General features: G+C 48.6%; 2 long non-coding RNA genes across 2 annotated transcripts; one reads left to right on the top strand and one right to left on the bottom strand.

Moving 5' to 3' along the window:
* Positions 1 to 17: 17 nt before the first annotated feature.
* LOC126504810 (uncharacterized) lies at positions 18 to 9,311 on the bottom strand. The gene is made up of 2 exons (XR_007592717.1): positions 8,968 to 9,311; positions 18 to 371 (listed from the first exon to the last, which is right to left on the bottom strand). It is a non-coding gene; the product is annotated as an uncharacterized lncRNA (long non-coding RNA).
* A 738-nt stretch (positions 9,312 to 10,049) lies between these two features.
* LOC126504743 (uncharacterized) lies at positions 10,050 to 12,092 on the top strand. Its single transcript, XR_007592703.1, has 3 exons — positions 10,050 to 10,116; positions 11,143 to 11,294; positions 11,936 to 12,092. It is a non-coding gene; the product is annotated as an uncharacterized lncRNA (long non-coding RNA).
* Positions 12,093 to 13,446: the final 1,354 nt, after the last annotated feature.

Here is a 13,446-nt window from a genome sequence, read left to right as displayed (position 1 = left end):
TTTTTTTATTCTCTCTCTCTCTCTCTCTCTCTCTCTCTCTCTCTCTCTCTCTCTTTCCCAAGACAGGGTTTCTCTGTAGCTTTGGAGACTGTCCTGGAACTAGCTCTTGTAGACCAGGCTGGTCTCGAACTCACAGAGATCCAGCAGCCTCTGCCTCCCGAGTGCTGGGATTAAAGGCATGCGCCACCACCACCCGGCAGGACAGTCAACTTGTAATGAGGAGAGATTTACTTTGACCCATGATCTCAGGGACTCCAGCCTATGGTCAGTTGGCTCCGTTGCATTATGGCCCGCACTGAGACATGACATCATGTTGGGAAAGCACATGGTGGGGAGCAGATGAGGGAACAAACCTCTCCTCCTCATGGTGGCTGGAAAACAAAAAAAGAACCAGAAAAGTAAGGTTTTGATATCCCCTCAAAGGGCATGACTTGAATAACCTCCCATTAAGTCACTCCTAAGAGTTCTGCCACTTCCTAGTAGTGCCCCAGGCTGGTGACCAAGTCTTTCTCAAACAGATCTTTGAAGAACACTTCCCGTCCAAACCATAACTCTGTTAAGAACCATTCTGCTTAGAGCAGCTGGCATAGCAGGCAAAGGGTAGGCGGGGGAAAGAGAAGGCTCCTCCAGCTCAAAGAGTATTACATCAAATCATGGGGATGGGCAGAGATCCTCCAAGGCAGATGGTTCTAGGTAGCCTGTACCAGAAACACCTGCCCGAGTTCAGGCAAACAATCACTCCTGGGCAGTAGGATCGGTTCCACTCATTGATCACAGATGTTCATGGAGCGCTCTCCCCTGGGCCTAGCAGGCAAGGCAGAAGCAATTGAGATCTCAGCCTGCCAATGATCTGGGTAGATCTTAGGGCGATACCAGGCATCAAGAGCCATTTAGTGGCCAGAGGATGCTTGGAGAGCCAGAGCAGGAGTCTACCGATGAGCAGCCAAGCCATACTGTAGGAGCCAGCCATGATAAGTTAAATATGAACAGATCACCCAAAGGAAGTTCTTTACTCCCAATCATTATCACTTGCCAGAGCAGGACTCAGCCATCGATAAATTTAATACATGCCTGAATCTCAGTTGTTTACCCTGAAGCAATACCTGGTTGCAGTAAGGACCATGAACTAAGATTACCTGAGCACCACCCAAAAACAGACCCATTCAAAGGAAACGTCTAACGTTCTAACTGCTGTAGTTAGGATCACCTGCCAGCACACACTCACCAGGACACCCCTAGACAAATGTCAGCCAATCAGGGGTCCTGAACCTCAGAAACCCCTCACCCCCACCTTTGCTACTATCAAACCCTATTGAGCTCAGGGCTCTCCATTTATTCCAATACGTTGAACATGTGGAGAGACTGAGTTTGCAAACTTGCATAAAATAAAAGCTCTTTGCTTTTACATATGGGACTCGGTCTCTTTGTTGGCTTTTGCGGAGACTTCATGGATTTGGGCATAACAATACCACTCACCAATCCTGTGATCTAGTTATTTAACATTTCCGAGTCTCATTGTTCTTGTTTCAAAAATGAACTAATAGAGGCACAGTTCCAAGCGATGCCACGTGAAGCGAAACATCACACTTGATCGGGTCACGGCAGAGCACTGGCTTGGAGCACTGGCTTGGAGCACTGGCTTGGAGCACTGGTTGGATCGTGACCACCGGCTTCAGAGATGCTCTGAGACCTTTGGAAATGTGAACAGCTTAAACAGTCCTGGGTTCTATTAGGCCTGAAGGCCGATTGCAGATTTCCCCCTCTTGGAATTTAACACTTTAACCTGCCCCTGTGTGGGGAGATGCTAGATGGGACTCCCGGCCCTTCCTGCCTTGACACACTCCACTGCAGCGCTGAAGAGCCTATAAATAGTGAAGGTTTTTATCTGGACTCTCTGATCTCGGGCTTTCAAAGACCGTTAGACAAATACCTAGCAGCAGATAAGATTCTTCCTCATTTCCTAGATAAATAGTTGTCAGGAGCCATTTCCCCCCTAACAATCATTACAGAAACCATCACTCTAGGGAGTCTGCAGAGAACCTCACACCCATAGTTATGTTCTATTGACAAAACCTGCCCCTCACCCAATTAATTGCTAATCTTAGCGGAACCCGCCTCACATTCCAGCTATCCAGGGAACCAGGTGTGGCCACTTGTGACTTCTGGCCTGTCTGTCTGAATGTAACCGAGCTACGTGACCGGAACCACGCGGCCTGCGAGATCCCATACCCTGCCCCTCATCCCTTACCATATATAAACTGTAACCCGTCCCTAATAAACGGAGGCCTTGACAAAGTTGCTTGGTCTCCTTCTTCTGTCTTAGCTCACTCCCTTCCAGGTAGCGCCCCTCCGAGACCCTGGAATAACTGGATTGCGGGTGGGTTACAACCCCTAGACTGAGTAGCCCACCCAACGCAATCCACAAATAGTCTGAGCCCCACTCACCAGGGAGTAACAGATCCACGCGTGTAATCTAGGTCAAATGCGTCAGAGAGGAGAAAATGTCACAGATGCGCTGACGCGATGCTTTTCAAATGCGCGTGGGGGTGTAAAAAAAAATTACACGCGAAAACCTCTCAAACTGCGCATCTGTGGATGCTGTCCACACAGTCTGACTGGGAAGTCTGGAGGTGGCCCTAAATTCCGAGTTTCAATGCAGGCTGTCCAAAGTGGGTAGTGTGTGTGTGTGTGGTGTGTAGTGTGTGTGTGTGGTGTGTAGTGTGTAGTGTGTGTGTGTGGTGTGTAGTGTGTGTGTGGTGTGTTTAAAAACTCCCGATCTAGAAGAATCAGAAGATTGTAACTTTTGTTGGATGCATGGTCCCTGGAATGGCCAAGGGGACCTCCTCTGTGGGTTTTATCTAGGAATAAAATCTATAAAATGCATGTGTCACAATTCTGTCCTCTAGGGAAAAGGCATGGCAGATGGAAACTCAAAGGTCTTAGGCTCTGTGTGTGTGTGTGCGTGCATGTGTGTGTGTGTGTGTGTGTGTGTGTGTTTGCACTGGCAGAATCTTGATACATAGCTGAGGCTGGCTCAGATTCACTATGTAGCCCAAGATGGTCTCAGACTCATGATCTTTCTACATCCACCTGGAGTGCTGGGATTACAGGCATGCACCGCCATACCCAGACTAACTGCTTTTAATAATGAAATAAAACAGCTTTCTAAGGGTGAGTGTGCCCACTCCCGGGTTCGGGGTAGGACACACAGGAAACCACTGTGTAGCCTCTCTTCTAGGCACTTTGAAGCCAGGTCCTGTTGCACAATGCGCAGAACGATCAACTCAGGCAGGGGCTGTACTTCTAGCTTCAGAGGGCGCCTGGTGTTCCTTCTGTGGCTTTGGGACTAATCTCTACTTAATACACACACACACCACACACACACACACACACCCAACCAGGGGTGAGAAGGACCTGTCCTGGCTCGATTTAGGTCCCGTTGTGAAAACCCATCGAGAACTATCTCCGCCATCTAAAGGATTATACATCTACAAAGACTTCTAAGAAGAAGCCTAAATCAGGGAACACAGTTCCAGCCATTGGACCTCGTGGTGACCACTGTATTCTCTAGTTCCTTTTGTCACAGTTTGGTGTCAGTCTTCTCCACAATATGTCACCCGAAAGGGATGGCTCTCAAAGAGGGTCTGTAGGGCCCTGTGTCTAGAACACACTAAGCCTTCAATCTTTGTTTAGTGAATGAATAAATTATATGACATTTGATACTTAACTATTAGTATAATTTAGTAAAATGCATAACTACTATTGCTAACTAATTAGTGCATTTATTTACTCCTAAAGTTTAATAACTGATTGTAGGGCTTTGAGTAAATATGACCATTATAGCGTCATAGGGTGTAGCACTATTAGGAGGTGTGGCCTTATTGGAAGAAGCGCATCACTGTGGGCAGGTTTTGAGGTCGCAGATGCTCAAGCCATGCCCACTGTGGTAGTCTCTTCTTGATGCTTGCAGATCAAGATGTAAAACTCTCAACTCTGTGCCCAGCACCGTGTCTGCCCGCATGCTTCCCACCATGGTGATAATGGACTGAACTTCTGAACTGTAAGCCAGCCCCAACTGAATGTTTTCCTTTACAAGAATTGTGATGGTCATGGTGTCTCTTCACAGCAATAAAACCCTGACTAAGGCACTAATACTATCTTTTACATGTGACTATAAATGGTACATATTATGTATGTATACTGTAACACACACATGTTTACTGTGGTTGTTTAAATAGGAATGACGCCCATAGGCCATTTATTTAAATGCTTATTATTTAAATGCTTGGTCTCCAGGCGCTGGAACTGTTTGGGAAGGATTGGGAGGCATGTCACTTGAGGTGAAGTTTTAAAAGACCACACCATTTCCAGGCCATGTCGCCCACTGTGATGGTCATGGATGAACTTTAACTCTCTGCAGTGGTGAACTCCAGAGTAAATGCTTTCTTTTACATGTTGCCTTGGTTATGGTGTTTCATTGCAGCAATGGAAATTCAACTAAGACATATATTATTATATATTTAGCAGTTAGAAGTAGAGAGGCGGCACAGTAGTTAAGAGCACTGGCTGCTCTCCCAGAATCCCTGGGTTTGATTACCAGCATCCATGTGGTGGTTCACGACCATCGATGACTAGATCCACGGGTTCTGATGCCCTCTTTGGCCTCTGTCTCCTTGTGGGGTCACTATAAAAAGTGTCTCTGAGGAATGACATGTCACCAGGCTTGGAATCTGCCAGCACCTTGGTCTTCCCAGACTCCAGAAGAGCGAGGAATGAATGTCTATGACTTACAAATTGCCTAGTCTACGGTATTTTGTTATTGCAGTGGGAGTGGGCTAAGAATCCATTTGCACCGTTTCTGCCCTTGAACAATGTACTTTAGCTAGGACTTTGCTTAAAATTCGAGCCTGGTGTGGATGTGCACGCGGCAAGACGTTCGTTCGTCGGATGTTGGTGCCAAGGTCGTACCGACTTCAGGAACAAGACGCTGAAACCTTGTGCCGTCTTTTGCAGGCCAGAGTGGTGCTGAAGCGCAGACTCCCGGCAGTCCCCATCTGGGCTGGCCTCAGGGAACATGCGCAGAAAGAAGGACTGAGAGCTCCCCTCCCTCAGGCCAATGCTCTGCTTCGCCACAGCCCATTCTGTGTCCAGTTGTTTGCCATGGGAAACAGATTGCGTCTCCACGGTTTCCCTCTGGCTTGGGAGGTCAACTCCACAGACATCAAAGTTCGCTTGTTAGAAGCCTGCAGATTTTCCAGTCTCTGTCCCATCACTGCCCCGAAGCTGTCGCCGTCAGCTCTACACCATGGAAGGTAGAAGGGCTTTGAGTTGCCAATCCAGAGGGAAAAGGCCGCAGTGCACGAGGGCAGAGGCTATCATTGGCTTTCACAATCGCGTTCCCAGCTTGTCTTAAAAGAGAAAAGCAGCCTATAAGCAGCCAAGGGATTAGGCTCTGGATCAAGTTTTCTTTATCTTTTTGGTGAAGAGGCTTCTTTGGAGAGGTTTTATCACCAGTAGTTTGACAGCCCACTACAGTCACTGGCTGCATTGAGGGGGGACCGGAAAGTACTAAAACCCCTCCCTATAACAGGCCCACCTGCCTCTGCAGGGTGAGCTAGATGTCCCGAGCAGCGGGGGTTGATGAGAATACATGGAGGCAAGAATAAAAACCCAAATGACCTGTTACAGCCACGCTTTTCATCCCGAGCCTGACAATTATATCTATCTATATGCTAATATCTAACATGAAAAATGTCTACGTGAGGGAGCGAGAAAGAGTCATTTCACTTCATGAACTCCCCTCATTTCAATATACGGACCTTTGCACTAGAGCACATAACGTTTTTTCCCTTCTAAATTTCACCTCGGGGTTTATGAACGGAATGCCGTTCTGACGTGGTTCTAAATGACCAGATGAAGATTTACCATTGGAGTGTAACGTGGCTGGGATAATACTGACATAGAAATAATTGGTTTTTGGCAGGTGGTCTTGCAGCTTTATGATTAGACCTACAAATTCAACGGCAGCAAGCTGTCCATAGACGCCTGCCCTGGATCTTCATGAAGAATGACCTGTTCCTCCCAGAATCTACCTTCCTGAGGCTCATGGGCCCCAGCAGAGCGTAACCAGGGCTTTGGATGAACACCCGTCCCTTGCTTTTCCAATGTCACAGCACACGGTAGCGTAGCACTGTCTTCTCGTGAACACGGGACTATGCTGCTGATGTGTTCATGTTTTCGAGTTGTACGAATGAAGACACGGGGGTAACAGAGTCACGTGCATTAAATCCTCCCCTTAGAAGTTGACAATATTTAAGAGACCGAAGCCCTCTCTAGGCAACCAGGCCCTGCAAAGGTTTTTGCCCCAGGTGAGGGATGTCTCCAAACAGCTTACAAGGGGTAGCACGGATGCACATGGCCCACAAAGGTGGGTGGCTATGAATATGATTTTGACTGCATCATAGTTACTTTTCTATCGCTGCAAAGAGACACCACAGACAAAGCAACTTAAAAAAGAAAATGTTTAATTTGGGCTTGATGGTTTCAGAGGGTAGTAGAGTCCAAGGTTGTCATGGAGGAGAGTGTGGTAGCAAGCAAGTATGGTGCTGCAACAGTAGCTGAGCGCTTACATAGTGAGGCAACAACAATAAGGCAGAGAGAGTCCAAAACTATCGTGGAGGGAGAGAGAGAGAGAGACAGACAGAGAGAGAGAGCGCGCGCGAGAGAGAGCTAATTGGAATGGTATATATATAGGCTTTTGAAACCTTCTCCAACAAGGCCACCCCTCCCAATCCTTCCCAAACAGTTCCACCAACTGGGGACCAAGCATCCAAATGTAAGAGCCTATGGGGCCATTCTTATTAACACTACCACGGGATAGAATGAAAATTTCATTTGGAGAACTACTCATCAGAAACTCTTATATGTCAGTCCTGCTCTAGGTATTCAGGAGATAGAATGAAGAGATACAAATGCTGATTTCCAGCAGTTTATGTCCAGCGGGATTTAGTAAACAAATAAGAAGAGTCATGTGTCTGTTAGCTTTCTTGCCTCTCTGACAGGTTGCCTGGCATAAAAGAAGGAAGGACCCCATGGATTCAGAGGTTTCAGTCCGCTGTGGTGGAGAGGGGGTGGTGGAGCATTGCACATCCGAGCCAAACAGAAAGCAGAGACGGGATAGCCTGGGGAAACAGGTCTAACTCTCAGAAACACAATCCCAGTGAACTCCCAGCCAAATTAGCACAGGTGGAGATCAAGCGTGGATACCCAGCGAAGGCTATCTCGCATCCAAACCACAGCGAGAAAGAGCTGTAGAATGTTCACAGTAGCCCAAGAGGGAGAGGAACTGCCAGAAAGACAGAAACAAGATGATTTCAAGGAAGAGAGAAATAAACGGGCCTGATGCCGACAGTCAATGGTGGGCCCTACTCATCTCAGGCAGACGGAATGAGTGTGTGGCTAAACCAGGTATCAAGGTCCACAAGAAGCTAAGCTTTAGTCCTCTTACAATGATGCTTATTAAGTGCCTGCTTTGTGCCAGGCTGGGTATGGCCACTGGCAGTGCCACTTTAGCCATTAATCAATGCCACTCCGGCGGGGAAATGTGGTACCATAACTCAGCCTCCACAACACAATTAGAGGGGCTACGCGCTCGCGGTAAATCCACCCAGGAATTACGCCGGCTTACAGCCTATTAACTTTTACCACTTCCTTAATACAAAGAGAATTTTATTACCAATTATGCAGCAAGTTAAATTAATATTTATAAGAGTCTCGGAGGCCGGGCGGCGTGATGAGATTTCTAGATGTGCCTTGCTGGTGCTGGATTTATTCCCCCCTTGCCGTCCCGTGGTCCCTCAGTGGGGATGAAAAACACTAAGTAACGGGAACCGTGATTCCCATGAAGGATTTCCTCCCTGAAAAGTGGAAATTGGGGGAAAAGCCTTTAAAATCCAGTAAGAAACTTAGTATTGCTTACATTTCTATCATCGAGCTCGTTATTTTAGTAACCCCAGGGAAAGTACCACGGGACTGCTCTGGCTGTCCCAGCCCCGGGAAGTGTGTCGCCTTTGGAATCCGGGCAGCCCCAGCCCCTGGGGTTTGTACAATGACCAAAAGTCACACCCATTCCTGCCCTGAACTTGGCCAGGCCGCTGTCTCCTTGGAAACCTTTGCAGTTATTAGCTTTCTTCATCCAGCGTCTTCCTCGTGGCCCAGAAAGCTCTTCAGAGGCTGCTGAGTTCCACATGGCTTACACCTGGCCCTGATAGGTAGGGGAAGGGCCCTTTGTGGAAGGCAGCAGATGGGAACTGCCTGGACTTTAAAGTCGTCCGGACATCACGGGACCTGGCTCGGGAGCCTCTTAGCTGTGTGAACTTGTACGCAAAGCTGGACGTGTTGCCCGGCTTCTATTTTCTCCTGGTAAAACGGCGGCACCTTCCTTAAGGAGGCTGAGCGAGGATGGTGGGGGCGCACCTTCATCAAAAGCCAGTTCTTCCCCTTTAGCAAGGCTCCACCCCTCCACCCCACCCCCTGCAGGGATGGGGTATTGAGGAGCTGGTGAAGGGAAGGGGAGGGGAGGTGAGGAAAGCAGGGAGGCAGAAGAGGAGAACTACCAGGGTATATTGGGGAGGAGAGGGTATTGAGGAAGATGAGGGGGGAAGAGATAAACGTGAGGAGCTGAGTGTCTGTGCAGTGAGTGAGACAGGGGTTAGGATGACCGGACCGAGATAAGAAACCAGTCAAGCACCATGGAGATCCTTCCATGGTTTGGGGCAGAAAGTTGTTTTCTAGACTGGGGTAGATAAAGAAACGTCTCATTGGGCCCCACCCGAAGTAATGGCACACTGCTACAGGAAAGGTTTCTCTGTCTCCCAACCCAACCACGCAAGCAGGACTGATACTGGTGGCCACAAGGTCCCTGTGTCGGAGCATCCACCCCCCCCTCCCATCGCGGTTTCTCCAGACCTTCTGGGGGTGTCCTGTGAGCGTCCTGCTGCCGTTCCTTCTCATGGAGAGGTGGGGATAACATCTACTCAGTCCAGATGGGGCACAGACCGCATACCAAGGACTCCGCCCGAGTCTTGTGTGGTGAGCCAATGAGTTTATTGGGGTGGCTATTGGGCGCTAGAGTGACCCAAGCTGCTGCATCCCTAAAATTCTCACCCCAGCACAGGTGAGAATCCACTTATGAGGATGACATCCGAGGGATCCTCTGCGCACCTGGCAGGCAGTGCCAGCCGAGTCCTCCGGCACCCAGCGATTGTCTGCTGTTTATAACCCTCTGGGCGGGACCTTCTGAGTCCTGTGGCTTCCCTGTGTGTTTAGGAGTTTTTCTTCCTTTTCTTCAGGGGATAATATTTCAGTTCTTAGGAAAGAGCTGTCCAGCAACCTCCTTATCCTTCTGGCACTTGTCTTGAAGGTTGTTGAGGGTTGTGGGGGAAGCTTTCCTGGGGAAGAAAGGGAGATTGGGGTGGATGAGGTCTCTGCACCATGGGGCTCACATAGGTATCCAAGGCAACAGAACAGAGGTATCCGGAAGGAACGTAGCAAAGTGTTCACCATCAAGGCTCCCAAGATCATTTGCTCTTAGCTATGCCGGCAAAGGAAAGTCAGGTTCAATGTTATTAACAAAGTTTAAATAAGAGTGGTGTGTATGTGGGGGGGGGGGGGCGGGGAGGGAACGGGACTACAGAGGACAGCATATAGCCTCAGAGAGCCCTTTGTAACAGTTTAGTAACCTGAACAGAAAAACCTTTGATAAACTCCCCAGAGAGCTTAAGTATTTCCCCTCTCTCATGGCCCAGGTAGGGATGCCAGCCGTTCATCCTTGAAACAAGATGACCTACTCCATCAGCCTCAATAAACCCTAATCCTGGAGGAAGGAAGTAGGGTCTGGTTTCCACACTCGCTTAAAAAAAAAACCCTACAGGGCTTTGTTCCTCGGGATTTCTCTTCCAGGATTTGTAACACACAGATTTGATTTGGCAGGAAAAGCACCTTCTGAACATAAAGGGTTGTTTTACGTGCTTTGAGCTCCGCTCTCCCGGCCGGTGGTGTGCTTCTGTCATTTCCCCTTAAGGCCACTGGGTGGCGCTAAAGGAGCCGGGATTGCCGGTAAGACTTGCTTCCAACTCGTGTCGGAGCGATTTGGGGCAATGTAGTCACACAGGTACCAGGACAGGTGAGTGGGTGGGAAGGAGAAAGAGTCAGCTCCCTCTCGAGTCCACCTAGTCCACTAGTATGTACAGTTCATGCTCCGCTCCTCCCCTCGCCCCCATATAAATAAAGAACTAAAGTGTGTTTAGAAAAGACGTTTTTATTTGGAAAATGTTCTTTTTATTGGAGTGTAAAAGACTCATTCAAGTGCCCTGCTTTGCCCCTCCCAGTTTTCTGTCCTTCCTGAAAAAGTTAATGGCGGGGTTTTAAATTTACTCCCTCCGTCTCCTTCCTTTCTTCTTTCCTTCCTCCTGTGTAGTCCTCGGGCCTCGGCACCACCATTGCTCACCAGCAGCTTGCGTTCTGAGTAACAGTCCACCCCCGACGCCTCCCCAGGGATCAGCCAACTCCTCCTCTCCGCTGCTCTAGGATCTCCGTCCCTAGCCCCACCTCCTCCTTTGGCTACTCGTGGTCTGTCTGTCTTTCCTTCTCAACAAAAGCCGACACTCCCATCTTGCCTCTTGTCTACTCCGACCCACACTAGTTTGGTGTCCATCCCCGCAGCGCCGCTGAAACCCCACCACCCATAGTCAAATCCAGAGATTGGTGCCGTTTGGAACTACATTTCCCACAAAGCATTGCAGTGGCAGTAAAAAAAGAACTTCAAAGACCCTGATCATAATATCAGGCTTGGGCCTAGGAGACAAGGTGATCAGAGTTCTATCTTTCTATTTAGTTTTACTAAGTCAGGACAACCTTGGCCAAGTGTCCCGAGTTTCGAGTAGGTCCCCAAGATCAAAGGATCCAGAGGGGAAGATTTTGATTATTCGCTGTAACAAAATACCTCTGAGCGGAAGATCTTAGAAGTGAGGGTTTTGTTGTGGTTGCTTGCGTGTCTGTTTTGGTTTGAGACAGACGCAGTCTCACACTTTATGGATAAAGTTCATTGTCCGTTAGGTGGTCTTTGAACTCTTTCTCCTCCAGCATCAGCTTCCTCACTGCTGGGATTGCAGGTGCGCCCCGGAGTCCACGTTAGCATGAAGTGTGAACATGGGTCCGACATGCAGGAGACTCATTGCTGCTCCTGAGGCACCAGCTAGGGCAGCTGCAGTGGGGCAAGAAGACCGTCTTCCAAGGTGAATCTCCCAGCTAGCTGTTGGCGAGGAGTCCAAGCTGGGGACGAGGGGGAAAGGGACCTTGATTCTTGTCCCTGAGGCTTTTTACAACCTGAGTTTCTTCACAGGGTAGGAACTAGGGCCCAAGGAAGATTCTCAAGGGACAAGGAATAAAAGTTGTCAGGTTTTTGTTTTCAATTTTGTTTTTAAAAAAAATTGTGCATGTGTGCATGCGTGTGTGTATGTGTGTGTGCGCGTGTGTGTGCACACGTGTGCATGTGTGTGTGTGTGTGATATTGTGGCAGTGGCATGCACATGGAGGGCAAAGATCAACTTTTGGGAGCTGGTTCTGTCATTGCACCATGGTGTCTTGTGATTGAACTGAGGTCCCCTGGCTTGGTGGCAAGCCCTTTTACCCAGCGAACCATTTCACTGGCCCGTCGCCCATTTTTTAAGTCCCGGCAGTCTTGCTGTGTTTGCAAACCGGCAGTGTTGTACCCACTGAATTCTCTTTGTTAGAGGGTATCAGAGCTGAATTTCAAGAGGAGCTCACGGAGACTGCCTCTCAGAGGGGGCAGCATCAGAGAATTTGAGCCTTTTTGGTTTTCTCTGTCGTCCTGGTCTGTACGCTGACTCAGTTTCTCCCTGTGTCTTCTCACAAGATTCAGAGTCAGGAGATTCCTGCTCACGCAACAAAAGCAAAATCATCCCGCTCCCCAGTGGATTTGCTGAAAACTGGAGACAAAATCATAAACAATTTCAAAAGAATATGAGAAGGAGAAGCCAAGCCGGCCCTGTTAGGATTCCCACAGACATGGAAAGACGGTCGGGGGAGCTGGAACTTGCCCTGGGAGGAGACTGGTGTTACAAACTGTTTATGTAGACCAGGCTAGTCTTGAACTTACAAAGATCCACCTGCCTCTGCCTTTCAAGTGCTGGGAATAAAGGCGTGTACACCAATCATGCCAGACTTTGGGCATGTTTGATTGGGAACCTGATTTGCCTTTGATCTGCTCTATGTAAACAAGTTGGTTGGCTTAGTAACACATTCTAATTTGTTTAAACAAAAGAGGAGGGCATGAGCGGTGGGTGACACTTGCCGCTAATCTCCACGTTCAGAAGGCACAGGCTGGCGGTTCTCTGTGTGTCAGAGTCCAGCCTGGTCTACACAGTGAGTTCCAGGCCAGCCAGGGATCTATAGTGAGACTCTGTCTCAATTTAAAAGTCATAATTTGGAGGTCATGTTTCAAACTCTGCCCTCATTTTTCTTACTGTTGGTCTTTATTTTTTTTTAAGCTAGGACTCAGGGGATGGGGGAAAGCAGTCACAAAAGTGGAGCACAGAAGCTCATGACCATGGCCTTATGCCCTCTTTTATTTCTCTACCCCACTAAGTCTATCTTAGGACTTTTTGCCCATAGCCAAGGCCAAGCTCCCAGGAGAAAGAACAGCTGTCAGTAGCTTGATCCATTGCTCCTTCCAGGAGGGTGGAAACAGCAAACACTGGAGTTTTACGTAGTCTGACGCTCCCCTTTGATGGCCAAAGCATGATGGAGTTAAGGGAGAATAATGATCAGAAATGTTGGAGCTAATGAGTCAGGGCGCGTGTGAGAGCCCAGGGCCCACGGCGGCTGACCTTCCAAGCCCGGAGCAGAATCCCCGCCTCCTCCGTTATTGTTGCAGAGGGATTATTACCGTTATCGTCATCGGAACAATTTAGTTGTTTTGATTTGCTTCAAAGGTAACAGAAATTCATGGTCATGAGGTCCTGGCAGGCCAGGTTTTTCCCTCTGAGGCTGGTGACCTAGAAGCGAGGTGCCTTGCCAACTAGGGTAGGCATCAGGGCGGCAGATCTTTTTTTAATATTTATTTATTTATTATGTATACAATATTCTCTTGAGCCCAGGGCAGCAGATCTTAAGCTGAAGCCACTAATTTGCTGGCCCAACCCTGCCAAGGAACCATAAGGGGTAATGACTCGGTCTCTTTCCGGACTCAGCCCGATTTGAACCTGTGACCTTTAGTGACACCGTGCTTTCTACGGCTGTGTACTGAAAGGGAGAGCCATGAGCGGTCAGTGAAGTGACCGTTTCCCATGATGAAGATGACAAGGACATAAATGCACCAAGGGCTGAGATCCGCAGAGAGAGTGGCTCCGTCAGTGACCACAGTAG

The sequence above is a fragment of the Alexandromys fortis genome, unplaced genomic scaffold (genome assembly GCF_014885135.2).
Source record: "Alexandromys fortis isolate MF-2015 unplaced genomic scaffold, M_Fortis_MF-2015_v1.1 scaffold_32, whole genome shotgun sequence".
In the NCBI taxonomy this organism is placed as follows: domain Eukaryota; kingdom Metazoa; phylum Chordata; class Mammalia; order Rodentia; family Cricetidae; genus Alexandromys; species Alexandromys fortis.
Note: the sequence above shows the minus strand (reverse complement) of the source record. Positions and strands in the feature narration are given on the sequence as shown.